Raw genomic sequence first — 19,726 nt, forward strand, 5'->3', positions numbered from 1 at the left:
CAATATGATGCCATGAATAGGAAGCAAGAATAACTACTTTTCTTTTTTGTTGGAAAATAGAGGGAGTAAGAGACTTCCTCCAATGAATCAAGAATAACCAATCATGTAGATCATGGACACACACACACACAAGTAAGTTATCCTAACCACAAGAAGGTGATTGATACTTATTTAACATTTGAGACCACAAATGCTGCAAGGCATGATTTAACCAAGGCCTTATAAATTGCATCAAATGATAAATCACATTAAACACTCATATGCCGTTTCAGTAAGAGGTGCAATGGGTACTTGAGGGGGATTCTGGTTGTATCCTTTTTTATCACACACCACATAGCTCTCAAAGTACTCCAAACTCTTTCATTCATCTACACGCATAAATCTCAAAGCAACCATTCAATAATCCAATAGTGGATTTACGTGATAGCAAGGAATAATTTTTTCATGCAATAGATGCGTGCAGTCCCTGTCCCTCGAGGGGCATCCTCTAATATTGGTCTTTTAGCATTTGTAGCTCTTGATGGAGCCAGAGGATCATGACCACTTGCTTACATGTCTCTCCCATGCGAATTTGTCTATAACTTTTCTGCTTCTTGTTTTTGAGAAAATCCATCAATAGCTTACAATTTAAGGATTTGGTAACACGTCTTTTAGATTTTGAAATGAATGCATTGTGATTAGTGTTACACAAGATAGAAAGGTTAGATATAGGTCTAGTTAGGTTTTATTGTGGAGTCTTACCACCTCAGCCAGTATCCTCGAAACTTATGCTTAGGAGCTCTTGAGTTGACAAGAATACTGATGTGAGCCTTGACTTCCGAGCTCAATCAAGAGATCAAGCTCGTCAGAAAGCCAACCTCATCAAGAGACCGAGCTCATCTTCAGAAGATCAAGATCATCAGAAAGTCGATCTCATCCGGAGGTCGAGATCATCAGAAAACCGACCTCATCAGAAAGCTGTCCTCATCAAGAAGCTGAAATCATCATAAAGTCAACTTCATCAGGAGACCAACCTCATCAGAAAACCGACCTCATTAGAAAGCCGACAATATCAAGAGGTCGGGATCATCAGTTAGCCGATCTTATCAGAATATCGATCTCTGACATATGACAATATCAGAAGACATTAGTCTCATACCAATCTTCGACCTGCTCAGTTTGTATTAGCGAGATATTGAGTTTAGCCAACTTATAGGAGAAATATCACCATATCACATCAGATAATCTAAAAATTCACAATTACTACTTTAAGCCATATCAGATTATTACCGACCTGTCAATATATTACTTGATTCCTAGCAAGGGGATATGGATTTGACCAATCTCATCAGACTTAGCTGATCTTACTCTTAAAGCCAGTAAGGCTTCAAGTCAGTTATCTTCCAGCAACGCTACAGCTGTCTTTCAGCTATTTTATAGTTACTCTTCCCATGGGATAAAACAACCCATGATCTCCATGCAGTTGGCTATTATGTTATAACAAACTCATGGCCTAACAAACTCCGGGTGGTTATCTATAACCGTCTAACAAACTCAGAATAGCCTAATGGCCTAAGCAAGCTCCCTCTATATAAAGAGGGGCAGGGTAGTCTCTGGAGATAAGTCAAGTCAAAACTCACAGAGATAAAATTTTACTAAATTTTTTACTGAAGAAAATCAGAGTTCTCTCCACTTCATTTCACTTTCAAACTCATACTTCTTGCTTTCTATTTTTTCATTTTCACTATCTGTTCTTAAGAATCCGGCTAACTTAAGCATTGGAGGATCCTAAATTGGAAGGTACCCTTTGATTTTAAGACTTCTTTTGTAGGTTCGTTCGCAGTCTACATCGGTTCAGCTCAGCCCTCAGCTCTCCGGATCGGTTCATTACCAACCTCAATATCTATCCTCCAGAGTCTTGCAGCAATAAATTGACGTTAGAGGAAAGATTTGCCCAAAAGATTTTTATGAAAATGGTGAACAAGAAGATACAAAACCATTTCTTACCCACACTATCTTCTCCAAAAAGTGCATCAGAACCTACTCAACCTTTAGTTATGGTAAATTCATAATAATTTAATCTTCTAGTTCAGCAAGTCCAAGCTCTTACTGCTGTAGTATAATAGTTTCAATGTACCATAAAGCAGCAACAAAAGATCATGGTGGAAACAGAGGGGCAACAGAGAGTTCTTCTCTGAAAAGACAGAGATGGCTTCTTTAGTCCCGTATTGGTTGTAAGTCAAGAGGGAGTATGACTTATATAAATTGGAACCTTTTCTTCTCATGTTAAAGGATAAAATTGTAAGGCTTCAAATGATCAAGGCTCACTAAAGCCTAAGACCCACCGATGTCTAAAGATGGTCATGAGCCAAAGTGGACAATATCTCATGTACATAGGAGCGGAGTTAACCTAACCATTCGAGCCATCGGATTCCTTAACCGCAATAATATCCATCTAAATGAGATCATATGCAAAAAATTATCCAAATGAAGTCATGAAGTCCAACCAAACCAGGACAACTTAGCGTGAGACACTCGATCTTCGGATTAGACCTCATGATATGGGATATCCAACAGATTGGATCTCACAAATATTTAATATGAGACATCCGATCTCCAGATTGAACCTCATGGATCTTTAATGTGAAATACCTGATCTATAAGTTGAATCTTATAAAATATCAACTTGACGAGTTTCGACTTAAATTCTCGAACGACACATCCTTGAAAAGGAAAGAAATAAACCATCTCACGATGGAACTTCTGATGCATGGGAGACTCAATCTACCCATAACGATATCAAACAAAGAATTCGAGGTAGAAGAAGCCATCGACAAATATACCTTAGCAACTGTATGGAAAACTTATTTGAAGGGATGTAGTGGTTCACTTGAAGAACCAAACATCACAGATTCACCACCTCAGACAAGCTGAGGATTTTTTTTTATAAACTACTTCTTTCGTCCAAGGTGACCTCTTCGGACTCAGAAGTGGGAGGCAAATGTTGTGGGATCTTATCACCTCAACCAATATCCTTGGGACTCATACTCAGAAGCTCTCAAGTCGATATGAATACCAATGTGAGCCTTGACTCCCAAGCTCATCAAGAGATCGAGCTCCTTATAAAGCTAACCTCATCAAGAGGCCGAGCTTATTAGAAAACCAACTTCATCAGAAGATTGAGCTCATCAGCAAGCTGTCCTCATTAGGAGACTAAGATCATCAGAAAGCTAACCTCATCAGGAGGTCGAGATCATCAAAAGATCGAGCTCATCAAAAAACTATCCTCATCAAGAGGCTGAGATCATCAGAAAGTCAACCTCATCAGGAGATCGAGATCATTAGAAGGTCGAGTTCATCAAGAGACTGAGCTCATCAGAAAGCTGTTCTCATCAGGAGGTTGAGATCATTAGACAGCCGATCTCATCAAGAAGCCGACCTCATCAGGAGACCGAGATCATCAGTTAGCTGATCTTATCAGAATGTCGATCTCTGACATATGGTAATATCAAAAGATATCAGCCTCATACCAATCTCCGATCTACTCAGTTTGTATTAGCGAGACATCAGTTTTAGCCGATCTACGAGAAAAATATCACCATATGACATCAGCTGATCTAAAGATTCACCATCTCTGCTTTAAGCCACATCAGGTTATTATCAACCTACCTATATATTACTCGATTCCCAATAAGAGGACATTGGATTTGACCAATCTCATCAAACTTAGCTGATCTCACTCTCAAAGCCAATAAGGCTTCAGGTCAATTATCTTCCAGCAATGCTACAGCTATTTTCTAACTATGTTACCACTACTCTTTACGTAAAAAAAAATAACCCACGATCTTCATACAACTGGCTATTCTATTATAACAAACTAATGGCCCAACAAACTTCAGGTAGTTATTTATAACCATCTAACAAACTCATAACAGCCTAACGGCCTAAGCAAGCTTCCTCTATATAAAGAAGGGTAGGATATTTTTTGAAGATAAGTCAAGTCAGAACTCATAGAGACAAAACTCTACTAAATTTTTTACTAAAGAAAATCAGAGTTCTCTCCACTTCATTCCACTTTCAAACTCATACTTCTTACTTTCTACTTTTTTATTTTCACTATCTGTTCTCAAGGTCCTGACTGACTTAAGTATCGAATGGTATCCTATGATTTTAGGACTTCTTTTGCAGGTTCATTCGCAGTATACATCAGTTCAGCTCAGCCCTCGGCTTTCCAGCTTGGTTCATTACCGACTTCAATATCTGTTCTTTGGAGCTTTGCAGCAACAGGTTTAAATCTGGTTTAACTAGTTTCAATTCTTAGATTTAGACCCAAATCTAACCCACCATTGCCATGGTTTTAACTAGAGCGAGTTTCTATTACATTGGCTAGGGACTGGTTCTATGATAAACGGATAAATTTAGATACTATGAACTAATTTTTATTGGTTCAAATAACTCCATTCTGGACTAATTCCGATAGTATCCAATATCGCGAGATCCAACACACAATCCGAATCATAGTCCACTCTTAATTTCAAAACTAGATCGAACCCTTGGGTTGGGTACATGTTACATTCAAAGTTGTGAGACTAGCCTCTGTTAATTGATTGATCAACTAGCAAAATAAATGAATTGAGTATCCCTTGGGCTATTGATGGCCCTGGGAGCAGAAAAATGTAAATCCATTGAGAGTTGAATTAAAATAATAAATATGGATCATCATTGGCTAGTTGACAACCTTGTTCCCTGTAGCAACTAAATTATATATGGATGATTTCACAAAACCTGTCTTGCGAACCACTCTACACCAGTGCCCCTTCTTTATGGGGCTGGAAATGGGTCGTTGGCCTTAGACCCGAGACCATCCCAAACTTATTATTCTACTTTAGTTTTAGGAAGCCGAGGCCTCTCCTTTTTGCAGTGGATGAATCGTACCAACCTAGCGTAGATACATCCAAAAGAATCAAAAAAATAAAATACTCAAAACTGAATGAGAACCAAAGAAAAGTTCTCCCAGATAAGATCCTGGGCCCCCGAATCCACGGCATTGCTTGACTCTTCATAAACATCAGTCGCTTTTTTCCTAATGATTTTCCAAATATCCGAAAGCAGTGGGTCGGTGCCAGCCGAGTCAAGTTGTTTCCTTATCCGGCCGACCATAATGCTTGAATCTCCCTCCAAAATGATAATGATTGGCTCCTAAGATGATTGTAGCATATTTGATCCCTTCTGAGAACGTAGTGTCATGCAAGTGGCAACCCCTGCAGTCACAAAACATGAGTTCGAGCCTCTGAGCACAAATCCAGCTAATTCACCACCATCCAAATTAATCTTGAGATAGCAAGAGTGTGGGTGCTCCCAAGTGATATAGGTCCTCTGCGAAAATGCTGAACTTGCCTGGGAGTTCTAGATGTCCCTAACTACAAAACGAATCTCCAATGGCAGATAAACAAGATATGTCAACAGCTTGCATCAAAGCTCTCATGAGGATGAGTCGGAGTGAGTAGTATCTATTGTCAAACATGTTTGTGATAATAATTTATTTCTCATAGAATTTTTTTTTTTTTTGAGAAGTTGGTTACTAAAAATATTATATCTGAAAAAATAATTTTAATATATTTAATTAACTATAAAAAAATAATATATTTTAAAATATCTTATATTTGGTTGAGTATTTATTTTTATGAAAAATAGTATAACTATCTGTTGCGGTCAAGGGCTCATATCTCGGTATACGAGATATTGTCCGTTCTGACAAATGGACCTCATGATTTTGCCTTTCAAAAAGCACCTTACTAATGGTGTCCTTTCTTCTACATCACAACATAGCTTTCCAGTCAAAGAAGAGTCTGCATACGGATGGGAGGTGTCCTCATCTTTATTTTTACCATAGACTAGTATATAGGTAGAAGAAGCTCCACAGTTATAAGGATGGTCCCCTAGTGGGCTATTATTGCGACCAAAGACTTGCAGCTCGGTACGAGAGATATTGTTCATTTTGACTGATGAGTCTTATTATTTTATCCTTCAAAAAATACCTCACGTGAAAAAGATGATTTTTTCTTATAAAAGTCAGAGTTTTTCTCGATCTACAATCAATACAGGACTAATGATACCTTCTCTTCTATACCATAACATAACCTATTATATTTTAATAAAAGAAAAGATACTCCATTCTCTAAGAGTATTTTTGAAAACAAAAAAAATTCTAATTTCTAACATGTGGAAAAGCCAAAAACATATGTTTTATATGATTTTTTCTTTTCCAAAAAATAGGAGGATGTTATTCTCTATACCACTTTCTAATCTCTCTCCTTTGAAGTTCAAAATGAAAATTTTTTTTATTTTTGTATTAACCGTATTTCTTTTTTCTTCTCTTCCCGTGAACCAAATGAGTCCCCAAAGACATCTATTAGAGAGGAAGATAGAGTAATTGAAGAGGGATCATCTGGTAGCCACCATATACCCACGTTGCCCTTAGGCATTAAAACAACACATGAGGAACGGTCTCCTCTACTTTTTTTATGGCAATCATAATAAAAAATGTTGATCCCCTTCTTTGCTAGTATCTCGGCATGCGATCCAGAGCAAAACTACTTCCCAAAGAAACAATGTAACTCTAGGTCGAACACCAAGCTTCTACACCCATGCAATATATCGGCCAAACCAACATATCTGCAGAGATCTTTGGTTTTAGCTCTAAATGAAAGGAAAGATGATGCAGCAATCGCTTCCCTAGGGTTCCCCTCAATCGCTTCCCTGAGGTTCTAGCGTTATCCAAGAGTATTTCAAACTTCTCTTTCCCTTGGCTGCGAAAATCCTTTGTGGAAGCAATATTTCTTTCTAAACCCTGTTTCTATCACAGCAGGAGCTGACTTCGGCCCCAGTGTTGTCACTTTGGGATTTGGTTGGCCAAACTTATCCGAAGACATGAGAACGATTTGGCTGGCCAAACTTATCCAAAAACATGAGACACCCAAATGACATACAGCTGATGGGGTTCCCCTTTGCTGACTTCTAGCAAGCCGGATGTGCCCCCACAAGTCATTTCATATCAAGAGTCTGAAGCATTATCTGCTGCACCTCCTTTAAAATTTTCGGTTACGTCTTAGAGGAGTGCAAATCCATAATCCCACTCCTGTTTTACTTAGTTGTTTAATGGATTGACTAAAAATGCATTTTTTGTACAAGTATAATTGGAATCAGAATCAGAATAAAAATTATAATGACCATATCTATCAATATATTTGGTTTATAATCAGAATTGGAGTGAAATTTGAATACTCAAAAAAATAAAGATTAGATTTTAAAGAATTGAAATATTTTTATTTTTCTTTGAAATTGATATAGAAATGGAACTCCCTCCAACCAAACAGTTAGAATAAAAATTACTTATTTTTATTTTTATTTCAAAATCCAACACTCCTCGACCAAAGCGCCTTGATGATCTACAGAGCTAGGCAGGTGGGCAGGTGGAGACTTTTGCCTAGTGAATAGCCTATGCATATCCCACGCGCTATCACTTTTGCACTCGTAAAATCTTTTTGCATAAGAAGTGACCTGGACAAATTTTTGATTTCTATAGGTTTTTATACAACCTTCTATGACCATATTTTTTGGGATACATGTTTTGTTACCTATCTATAACTTTCCTTTATCTCCTCGAAAGAGTCTGTATTTATCTATATATTCACATATATGTTAATCATAAAATCGTTAATATTGTAAAGTTACAAAAACGGTACTTCCTAAAATTAAATTTATTCATTCATTTATTTTGTAGATTCTTGAAAAGATACTAAGAGATTGTTCCTGTGCCAAAGCAAATGTGTTGCAATGCTCTGGACCTCACACTCACTCTCTACATAAGGTATGGGCCTTTTCTTTTTCTTTTTTTTTTTGAAACTTATAAGATATGGGCTTTGAACCATGAACAATAATAATAGTTGGGGAAATTCTTTGTGCATCGTAGGTGGTGTAGAAAATCAAACGTATAGCATACCATTTTATGTGATTAGTCTATGTAGCCACCGCTTCCCAACACATATTTAATGCTTGTAGTTCTACTTTTTCGTTTCAAAATTTTGAATAACGAAAATATCTCTGCTCTTTGAAAAAAATTATGATATCTTGTTTATATATTATAACATCCTCCATCCAAGAAGTCATAATTTTGATACAGGATGTCAGGCATTTTCGTCATTCAAAATTTTTTAACGAAAAAATAGAACTGCAGATATTAAATATGCATTAAAAAATAGTTGGATAAAAATATCTCTTCTATATTATGACATACTGGACCATATTATGACATCTTGCATGCAAAAAGTTATAATTTGATGTACGATGTCATAATATGCCATAGGATATCATAATATTTTAGATCATATTATGACATCTTATGCGTAGAAAATCATAATATGCCATAGAATATCATAAATTTTTTAAAAAATAAAAATATTTTTATCATATAAATTTTTTAAATCATATATATTAAAAAATAATAATTATATAAATTAATTATATAAAATAGTGCGTTTCGTGCCAAATATTTTACGTTGCTCGAGATACAGAAAGAAATAATTGTTACTTACAATTGATGGCAAAAATGCACATGACGCAAGACTACAAGTCTGACACCATGGATTCCATCACAAGCGCATTAAAACTAGGAACCCTATAATGCACCAAGTCCTCCGACACCGACGATATTGGTAGCAAGCAACAGTTCTCGATGGCATGGATAGCCTGGCAGCAACTTGAGCACGACCTCTCCGGTGCATGACCTGAGCTCATTAATTAGCCCCAGTACGGCTTCTTGCTGGGCGCAACAGGCGTTTGTGGGTTGGCCTAAGAGAGCCTCAGCTATCATGAATGTGGTTAAGAGAGATGGGGCTAATAGTAGTATGGGGAGAAGATCTTTTTGATGATTAGATTAGATGATATTATACAGCTTCTACATCGGTTACATCACTACACTATCAGATATAGTTAGCAAGAAGTCAAAAATATGCAGATTTGCTCACCAATCATCAGTGCGTGAATGCGACCAGCTATATTATTCTGATTTTCCTATAAAATTCCTACAATTTTTTTTTTGTTGATACACTCTAGTTAGGTGTAATGAGTGCTAACTCTTAATCAAAAGGATAATAATTTTTATTATGGAAGTGATCCGCCAATCGAATTAGCCATTCTCATGGAGAATGCCCAAAATGGCTTGACGAAGCCACACTAGATGCGGACTCAGGATCTTGACCCTATGCCTATTTCAAATTTGCCAATCAGACCGATCGTTTACATGAAGTCCATGACAATGTTGATCCTATAGTTGGCAAGTAAATTTCTCTCTAAATAAATGGCCAAAACGTGGCCCAATGGCCTAGAGAATCAGGCCTACAAACCTAAAATTTCTAGCTAATGGCCTAAAGTTGAACCTCCAGATAAAAGAGGTATGAAGGAGACCCCCAGGTAAGAGAGAGCTAACTCACAAAAAAAAAAAAAAGTTAGACGGGGAGGAGAAAGGTATATTGCTCTCTGACACTCCTCTCTTTCATTTTTTTCGACTGTTCCCAAAACTCCAGCTAACTTAAGCACCGAAGGATCCTCCATCAAAACACCCCCGACAAGTGCGGACTTTCCTTATAGATTCCTTCTGACATCTCCGATTCCTGATGGTGCACATCTCTAGCCACATCAGCCATCTTCTAGAGCCTTGTGGTAGTAGGTTGGCGCTAGAGGAAGGATCAATCTATTTTTTTGAGAGAAAAGAGAGTATGGTGTAGACAAGAGTGTAGAACTCTACTGTCTCCCACTAGCAATCCATCAATTGCACTCAGAATAGTGCTACCCACGGGTCTGTTGTAGTGCAACCTTCGGCCATAATAGATCCATCACCACTGATGTCCTAGCTCACTAGATCCAGGTGCTAACCAATATGGTGCAGTAAGTTCAACAAGTGATAGAGCAGCAGTAACAGCATGTGGAGCTGAACCCCCAATGGCTACCTCCCATCATGATCGATGATCTCGCACCTAGAACCTGAGATCCATCTCCCAACAGCACTTCCACCATTCTCCTACCTTCACAGCTCGCCTCTCCTCCTATTGGAGCTTGAGGGAGGAGTTACATTCGACAAGCTCTTTCTCTATTGGTGATTCGGCCCCAGCCTACTTTTCTAGGCCTGAGAGATCTCAACAAAAAGAGAAGCTCAACAAAAGAGTTCAAGACATTGACTGTCGCCTTGGCGAAGTTCAGAGTGAACCTTATCAGAGCAATAATGGCCTCAGCTTTAATTCCCAACCACCATTCTCCTAAACCATTCTGGAAGAATAGATCCCAAATTGATTGAAGGTACTTTAGTTGGAGCCATATGACGATTCTATGGATCCTTTTGATCATCTACAGAGTTATAAAATCCTCATGAAGCTGTAAGATGCCTCAGACGCCCTTCTTTGCCTCGCCTTCCCAGTCATCCTTAGAAAGTCGACGCATGCATGGTATTTAGGACTCCAAATTGGATCCATTCATTCATTCAAGTAGCTCAGTAGATTGTCCTTTACTCACTTTGGGAGTAATCGAGCTCAACCAAAGAATTCTGATAGCCTCTTCTCTCTCTAGCAAGGCGGAGATGAGTCACTGTATGGCTACATCACATGTTTCATGTCGTCATACTCAAGGTGTGCAACCTCGATGAGTTAGGAGCAATATTAGCATTGAAGCGAGAGCTAAGAAATAAGTGCCTCATCTTCTCCCTTGATAAGAAGTTTCTAAGAGACTATGCTGACCTGCTAGTCTAAGTTTGAAAGTATGCTAAAGTGGAAGAAGCCCGGATGGTGTGCAAGCAGGCAGAAAGAAAGAAGAGCTCTAGCAAGAAGAGAGGCCGAGAAGATCCTCGAGCGGTCCAATCCAAAAGGGACTCTTTCCAACCACCAAAGAGCTATAGATCGAGGAGTCTACCCCAACGTTTTGACAACTACACCCCTCTGTCTATCTCTTGATCTCAGATTTTGATGGAGATCAAGGCCAAAGAGGTATCTGCAGCAATGTGAGCCAATGAAGGCCCCTCTAGACAAGAGGAACAAAAGAAAGTATTGTTATTTCCATCGTGACCATAGTTATGACATCGAGGAATACCACCAGCTCAAGGATGAGATCAAGGCCTTGATCTAAAAAGGCTACCTCAGCAAGATGTTCGGGAGTAATGGAATCAAATGCTCGATGAGAAAAATAATGACAACCGATCGATGGTCGATGTCATTAACGCCATCTCCACCCCTCTCCAGTGGCATGGCGGGAAGGAGACCAAAGTAAGGAAGAAAAGGAGACAGTGGTTGGAGAGCATTATTTTCTTTTCTAACCTTCGAGGGAAGTACATTCCTTGCAATGGCACCATTGTCATACTACTGATGATAACCAACTATAATGTAAATATAATTTCAGTTCATAATAAAAATTTGACTGATATTTTATTTCATAACACTTTTTGAAGGATAAAATTGCCAACCGACCTAAGGAAGACCAAAATGGAGCCAAGACTAAGTCAAACTAGGCTCGACCCTAATGATAGTGCCTCTGGGCAGCCTCGAAAAGCTCATAAGGCCTATAACGACCCAACAAAGAGTCAACCCCAAACCAATCGAGAAAACCAGATCCCCTGCTGGACCCCTCATGTGGACAAGGCCTCAAATCTCTCGGGGCTTGAAAACGGAAGGTTGCTCGATATTTGAGAAAAGGTGAAGAGCTCTCCATAACTTTCTAGAATCTGGAGGTCCTATTAATGCAAAGACTCGAGGACATCCAAGCCAATGCCTTACCATGCCAGACCACATGGCATTCTCTATCCATGGGTAAATTGAAGCGAAGGCCACAATAATAAAGATGAAGAGACTAACTCTCTAGAAAATCTATCATGCCACATAGCATTCTTTGCAAATCGACAAGTTGAAGTGGAGGTCACGATAATAAAGATGAAGGGGCTAGCCTTTTGAAGATCCTATCAGACCATATGGCACTCCCTACCTATGGATAGGTCTAAGTGGAGGTCACGACGATGAAGATAAAGGGGCCAACCCTTCAAAGACCCCATTAAGCTACATGGCACTCCTTACCTAAGAGCAGATCAAAGCGGAGGCCATGATGATGAAGATGAAGGGACTAACTCTCTAGGAACCCTACATGCCCCACTGAAGCCAATACGAGCTAACCCTTCAGGAACCTCTTATGGCCCGTTGAAGCCAACATAAGCTAATCCTTTTAGGACCCCACATGGCCCACTGAAATTAATAGGGACCAACCCTCTAGGAACCCTATACAATCCACTGAAGTCGATAAGGGCTAACCTTCCGAAGACCTCACACAGTCCACTGAAGCCGATAAAGACTAATCCTCCAGATACCCCACATGGCCCATTAAAGCCAATAGAGGCTAATCCTCTGGAGACCCCATACTCTTAGTAAAAGCTAGCAATAATGACAAAAGAGGGGCTAACCCTTCAAGGACCCCGCCATGAAGAAGGAACTTTGGAAGACATATGGAGAGAATATCAACAAAGAAATACCTCATTCAAAACGTTTGTACCCAAATCCAGAAAAAATTTATTACAAGTCGATTTCATCCAAGCAAGGCTTGTTACAAGAAAAAAGGGATACAAGGTTCGAGCTCAATTGGCTTCCACGGGCTCAAACCAGTATTCTCAGATGAAGCATCAAATACCACTCGATGCCATCCTCAGTGATCCACTTAAAGTGGAGCACTTTTTCAATGATCACCAGCCCCTACTAAAGGATATTGAGGATGGCATAACCGGTTTCCCTTAGAAAATTCATCCATTTTTAGGATATTCCTCTAAGAAGAGCTAGAAAGCTACCTTAAGGGAGGCAGAAGACGGCCCTCTAAAAAAGTTCAAGACCTTTCTGGAGAAGACAATACACCACCAGCCCCTAGGCCACTGCTTTTGTAGCTTTACAGTCAGAACGATAGAATTTTCCAATGCCTCTCATGTCAAAGCGGAATATCCACTAGTGCATTCCCCCTGATGCACTCTACGACTGGTTAAAAGAAGAAGAAGACTCCACTAGATGGAGGAAAGCTTCGATGTTTCCTTAAGCTAGATGAGATGACGCCACCACGATATTTTAGAAGATATCAGGGCAAAACCAGCCCCGAGCACATTTGAATGCCCCACTGATCATGTGACAAGTGTCACCACTTGAGAAGCCTTAAAGACTGTGCCTCCTAGAGAAAGGAACACCAAAGGTCCTTTCCAATGAATCATCCTTATCAGATGGTACTACCATTAAAGGCGAAGCCCCACTAGGCCTCTGAATGTACGGTTCTCTGCCAGGCGACCTCGAGACAAATCACTTTCTCTGATCCACGGAAGATGACACAGCATCATGTTAGAATAGCGTAGTTTTATGCATGTATTTTAAAATTTTCAGATTTAATTATAGTAGAATGAAAACTTAGATTAAACTATTTTAATCTAGACATGTATCAGATCTAATCTGTAAGCCACCTATCATGGATCCACGAACATGAAATATTCAATCTAAAAATTTTGATTATAAGAAAAATAAACATAAGCAGGAGATTGGATCTCCATATCTTTGTATGGGTCGATGATCTCTGCAGCTGATGATCGTGGTATACTCTGAGATCCTCGGTTAGCCACACATGCATCCAACCTCTAGGATATCTACACGAGTCCCTTGAATCCGATCGGAGGACTGCGTCTTCACATGCATGCTAGCTTCCTTGTAAAAGATGCCTCTTGACGGTTGAAGATCTTTTTTCTTTTCTCTAAGACTCTCTTAGAGAAGAAGAAGAATAGGAGAATGAAGAACAAAAAAACTCTCTTCTTTTCTTCCTAGAATCCATGCATAAAATCTCTACGTTAGAGATCTAGAAGCCCAAGAAAAAACTTTTTTTTCTTCCATGCCTAAGAGGAACTCTTCCTCTTGTTTTTCCACGCCTAAGAGAAACTCTTTCTCTTCTGAATTTTCAGATTGAAAACCTCTCAAAACAATCTCCAAAACTCATGCCCAAGAGGAACTATTTCTCTCTTTTTCACATTGAAAAGCCTCTACAACCCACGCCCAAAAGGACCCTCTTTCATAGGTATTGGATTAGAGTTTTTGTTAGAATTTAAGGGGCATCCAACTCTTGGATGCCTTCCTATTTTCTTAGCATGTTAGAAGAGTTGGAGCATGACCATGTTTTAGCGTGAACTCCTTCATGCAAAAATTAGAACTCCCACATTAAAAAATCTCCACCCAATATCTCTTAAAGATGGCATCCATAAAGGATAGGGTTTAAAAACCCATCCTAAACCTTATCCAAAAGAGAGAGAAGGGGAGGCATGAGATGGGTTAGGCAAAGGTTTTTTCACGTAAAAGTTAAGCAAAGGGGGCGCGTTAAATGTTGTTGGCACCAAGGAGATTGAGTGCTAAAGGAGAGAGAGAGTCCCAGAATTTTGGGACTTCTCTTGGTACTTGAGTCAAACTCAATTCAATTCCTAATCTAATTAGAAATTAGTGCACCCAAAGAGATTGAAAACCTAATCCAATTAGGAAACCAATTTCTCTTGATTAGATCCTAATCTAATTAAGAATTAAGTGGCACCCAAATTCAAATCAAATAAGAAATCGATCTCTCTTGCAATTGGGTTATCTTATAATCCAATTAAGCTTGATCTAATCAAATTCAAATCAAGTCAAATTGAATCCAATTCAATTAGACTTGATCCTAATCTAATTGTTTAATCAAATTGAGTCAATTAGCAATCCAACTGCTAATTAATCCTCCTATAACTCGCTAACACTTAGTAAGTTTGACAATTGTAATAATTATATTGGATTAATCATCAATCATATTGATAATTAAATTTTTCTATGATTTATAATCACGGATCAACCATCTGATCGGATAAAGATCTTTTTTATATATGTCGGCCAATTTAGCTTCTAGGGCATACATCCAACACACCCATCAACATCCAACACCTAGGGCACAAACAAGTCCACAACTTTGAAAAATTTGCTTGCCTCATGCTGATGAAGTACATGCTTCGAATAAGATCTAGAGAGATCTTGGCTTGGGCATAGTAACTGACTCGGTCGATCCATCTGAATCATTCAAGTTCTTACTGCGGTGAGAGCTAATCAGCATAAACATCATAAGAAGCAAAAAACTTTATGTGAAAGGTAAACACAATGAAAATATTTTTTTTTATTAATCAAAAAATTTATTTATAGAATTTTGTCAAAAAGAAAGCATCAAAAGCAAACAAAAATAGAAAAAAGAATTAGTCTTCATTCCAAAAAAATGCCTTGACTTTTTTGTCACTGTTCTTAGGGCGAAGGCATCTGAGGTCCAGCTTCAGGACTATTTGCTATAAGTGTGCCTTGCAGTTCTGAAAGTCCTGAATAAAAGTGGCCGAAGATGCCTTGATGATTTCGTTCTCAAAATCTGTCGAACCCTTGTACTCCTCGATGCATTTGAACCTAACCTCGACAGAAACTCTAGATATGACCTCGATGACCCCTTCTCTACCTCCAAGCAAAAAAAGGTCTGCCTCGAGCCTTGCCGACCTACTTGACATCTTAGAGGGATGCGGAGCCTAGTCCAAAACAAAAGAAGCTTGAAGTGACTCCGATGCAACCAATATGGCAGCTTGGGGTAGTTCGACTGCAACTGACTAATCTCTGGTCTTTACTAGAGATTGCGACAGATTAAAAGTAGGAAGCTCTAGCTGGGTGCTCCTTACCCTTTCAGATGAGGACCATGCCCAAGAAGAGAAGGCGGCAACAAAGAGAGAGATGTAGGAGAAGATTAAGGATCTCTCTCTCTTCACACACCTCTCTCTCTCTTTCTTTCTTCTCTCAATCTAATTTGTTTGCTATACATCCATAGGTAGAGACCCTTTCTATTTATAGATGATTCTCATGACCCAATGAGAGTAGGACTCTTAACTCAAATCTGATTTAAATTGGTCCAATACTCATGGAAGAAGGATTCTTACATGAGATAGAATTGTCATCACATATGACATTCAAATTGCACCCACTCCATCACCCACATGGGATGCCCCAAACTAGATCCATATCAGATGTTGGTTGGTCCACATGGGAGGGTATTCCCAATGCAAGTAGGAATACTCATATCTCATCCAAAACATGTTCAATTCGAATCTAATTCCAAACTGGTTCGAAATAATTTCGAAAGGCTGTCGATCCCAAACTCTTTAGGACTTTTGTACCAAGTCTAACTTGAATTTTAGACCTAATTTAAGACTAATTAATTCAGATCTAATCTGAAATTAATCAGCTTTTAAATTCAATCTTTCATATGCTCCATAGATCGTAGATCAGAAACTGTTCATCTCCGGGATTGAACCTGAACCTCATGTGTAGTGTTAGCTAGACATAGTCAACTTTTTAATTTCGTTTGACCTATAACTTAATTCTCAATCAAGTTAGCTTATATGTTCAATCAAGTCAAGTACTTTTAAATTGGACATATAAATATAGATCAATTTTTTTCTACTTTGTCTGACTTATATGCGTTACTCCATAGATTCAAACACTAAGTCGGTAGCACAAGAACCAATTTCTGCACTAATCGAGATACCATCTAGCAATGATTTTCGATGTCCAGATAGGTCAAATTATCATCAAAGAATATTTCAGAACTCATATACATGGTTATCGCATAATTCATCCTTTTGACTCTGAATGCTCTAAGATGGTCTCAGGTTAACTGTCAACTGAGATTGCTTCATCCGTATTGTATTTCAACCTTTCAAATCTATCTCATGAATTATCCTGATCAAGACTTTGCTAAATTGAAATACAGCGATACATCAACTTCAATAATCTGGAGGGGTCAATCCCATCTTGATCCATATACAGACTTCGCAAGTACTTGACTGTACCTAGTAACCTTTCATCACTGTATTAAAAATTCAGATAGTCCGACATCAAAGTACAGTAAGTTACTTGTAAGTCACTATAATGATCTCAGATCTGAAGAATACTTATACCAATGTGTTTCGTGAGCAGCTCTTGACAGTAGAATACTCAGCAGGTGAGTCACTTGTTCAGTGATGATGTACCCCTATATCTCACCTGTATGCCATATCAGTGTCACCACACTTCTTGGTTAAGAGGACAATCAATCCATATGGCACACAATAATCTTCATTTGATAAACATCATCATCTTGTAATGACATATCATTTGATCACGAATATGTTTAAGAACTATACGATAAATCTTTTCTTTATCGCACACTAGCATAGTTCTAAGGACTTCATCATAACACAAGAGTTCAAGGAAGATGTTACTTTATGATGAAAAATATCAGAAAAATTTTTATTTATTAAACAATAATTCATACACAAGGATAAACTCAATCGTCATACAATTGATTTTAGGACATAATTTCCAACAACTCCCACTTAGACTAAAGCCAATCGAGGCAATATCTTATACTCATCTTCTATTTGAAGTCATCAAACTCTTTGATCCCGAGAGCTTTAGTGAAGGGATTGGTTAGGTTCTCCTTTTCATCGATTTTCTGAAGTTCGACATCACCATGGTTTACGATCTCTCGCACCAGGTGATAGCGGCGCAGAACATGCATGGTGCGATGGTGCGATTTGAGTTCTTTTTCCTAGGCTACGGCATTGAAACTGTCACAGTACAGTAATACAGGGCCATCAATGGAAGGTATAACTCCCAGCTCACTGATGAACTTCTGCAACCACACCGCCTCTTTTGCAGCATCCGATGCAGCAATATATTCTACTTCGCAAACAGAATCGATCACAGTATGTTGCTTGAAACTTTTTCAACAAATAGCTCCTCCATTCAGAGTAAATATGTAACCCGACACGCTTCTGCTGTCATCACAATCTGACTGAAAATTAGAATCAGTATATCCCACAAGTTTTAAGTCAGTGTCTCCATAGATAAGCTATTGGTCTTTAGTATTTCTCAAATACTTAAGAATTACTTTCATAATCTTCCAATGCTTCTCCTCCGGATCAGACTGATACCTACTCACTACCTCTAGTGAAAGGCTACATCAGACCTCGTACATGTCATAGCGTATATAATAGATCCCACAGCTAAAACATATGGTATTCTACTCATGCGCTCTCTCTCCTCAGGAGTTGTCGGATAATTTTTCTTGAAAAGAGTAATTCTATGGCCTATCGAAAGATAGTCTTTCTTGAAATTATCCATATTGAACCACTTCAACAAGATATTAATGTATGTGGATTGGGATAGTCCAAGCAGCCTTCTAGATCTATCACGATAAATCATTATCCCAAGGATGTAGGATGTTTCTCCTAAATTCTTTATGGAGAACTGTGATGATAGCCACAGCTTCACACTGTAAAGTCAAAATGTCATTTTTTAGTAACAGTATATCATCCACATACAGCACAAAGAAGATGACTACAGAATCAGAAGTCCACTTGTAGATGAAAGGCTCTTCTCTGTTCCTAACGAAGTCATACATTTTGATCACCTTATCAAAATGCATGTTCCAACTTCTAGATGCCTGCTTAAGTCCATAAATAGATCTTTTCAACTTGTACACTTTTGACTCATCTGTGGATGTAAATTTTTCAGATTGTATCATATACACCTCTTCTTCCAGCTTTCCGTTAAAGAAAACAGTTTTGACATCCATCTACCAAATCTTATAATCTAAGTATGCAGTGATAGCAAGCATAATCTGGATTGACTTGAGCATTACCACAAAAGAGAACGTCTCATCATAGTCAATACCATAATGCTGACGGTGACCCTTGACAACTAGACAGGCTTTATAGGTCTCCACCTTTCTTTTCGCTCCTCTTTTTCTCTTGAAAATCTATTTACACCCTATGGGTTTTATCCCTTCAGACAGATCAACCAGTGTCCATACACCATTAATCTTCATGGACTCCATCTCGGACTTCATGGCCTTAAGCCATTTCTAAAAGTCGGGCCTTTGCATGGCCTCCATATAGATGATCGGATCCTCATCATTCTCATCAAGTTTGATGGTGTCACCATTCCAGATCAGAAAATTATAGTATCTGTCCGGCTGATGCGGTACTCTACCGGATCTCCTTAATGGCACCTCTATTACCTCCGAATTTTATTTGCCAATCAAATTCAATTCTGTGTGTATCAGTCCTCCCACCTCATGAACTTTATCAAGTTCAATTTTACAGACATTAGCTCCTTCATCAAGAAATTCTTTTTTCAAAAAGACTGTCCGACTGCTGACAAACACCTTTTACTCTGCAGTGAAGTAGAAGTAGTATCCTTTAATTTTTTTTGGGTATCCTATGAACAAGCATTTATCGGACTTCGGTTCAAGCTTATCTGTCTTTAAATGCTTGACATAAGATGGACACCTCCAGACCCTAAGGTGTGAGAGTACCGACTTACGTCCAGTCTATATCTCATACGAAGTTTTATCGACAGACTTGCTGGGCACCTTATTTAAAATGTAGTAGACAGTTTCTAGAGCATATCTCCAAAAAAGAGATTGGTAGACTAGCAAAGCCCATCATGAATCAGACCATGTCTAACAAGGTTCGATTCCTCCTCTCAGACACACCATTATGCTGTGGTGTTCCAGGAGGGATCTACTGTGAAAGAATCCCATTGTCTTCCAGATATGTCAGGAACTCACTGGTGAGGTATTCACTTTCTCGATCTGACCGAAGGATCTTAATACT

Source organism: Elaeis guineensis, chromosome 16 (assembly GCF_000442705.2).
Source record: "Elaeis guineensis isolate ETL-2024a chromosome 16, EG11, whole genome shotgun sequence".
Classification (NCBI taxonomy): domain Eukaryota; kingdom Viridiplantae; phylum Streptophyta; class Magnoliopsida; order Arecales; family Arecaceae; genus Elaeis; species Elaeis guineensis.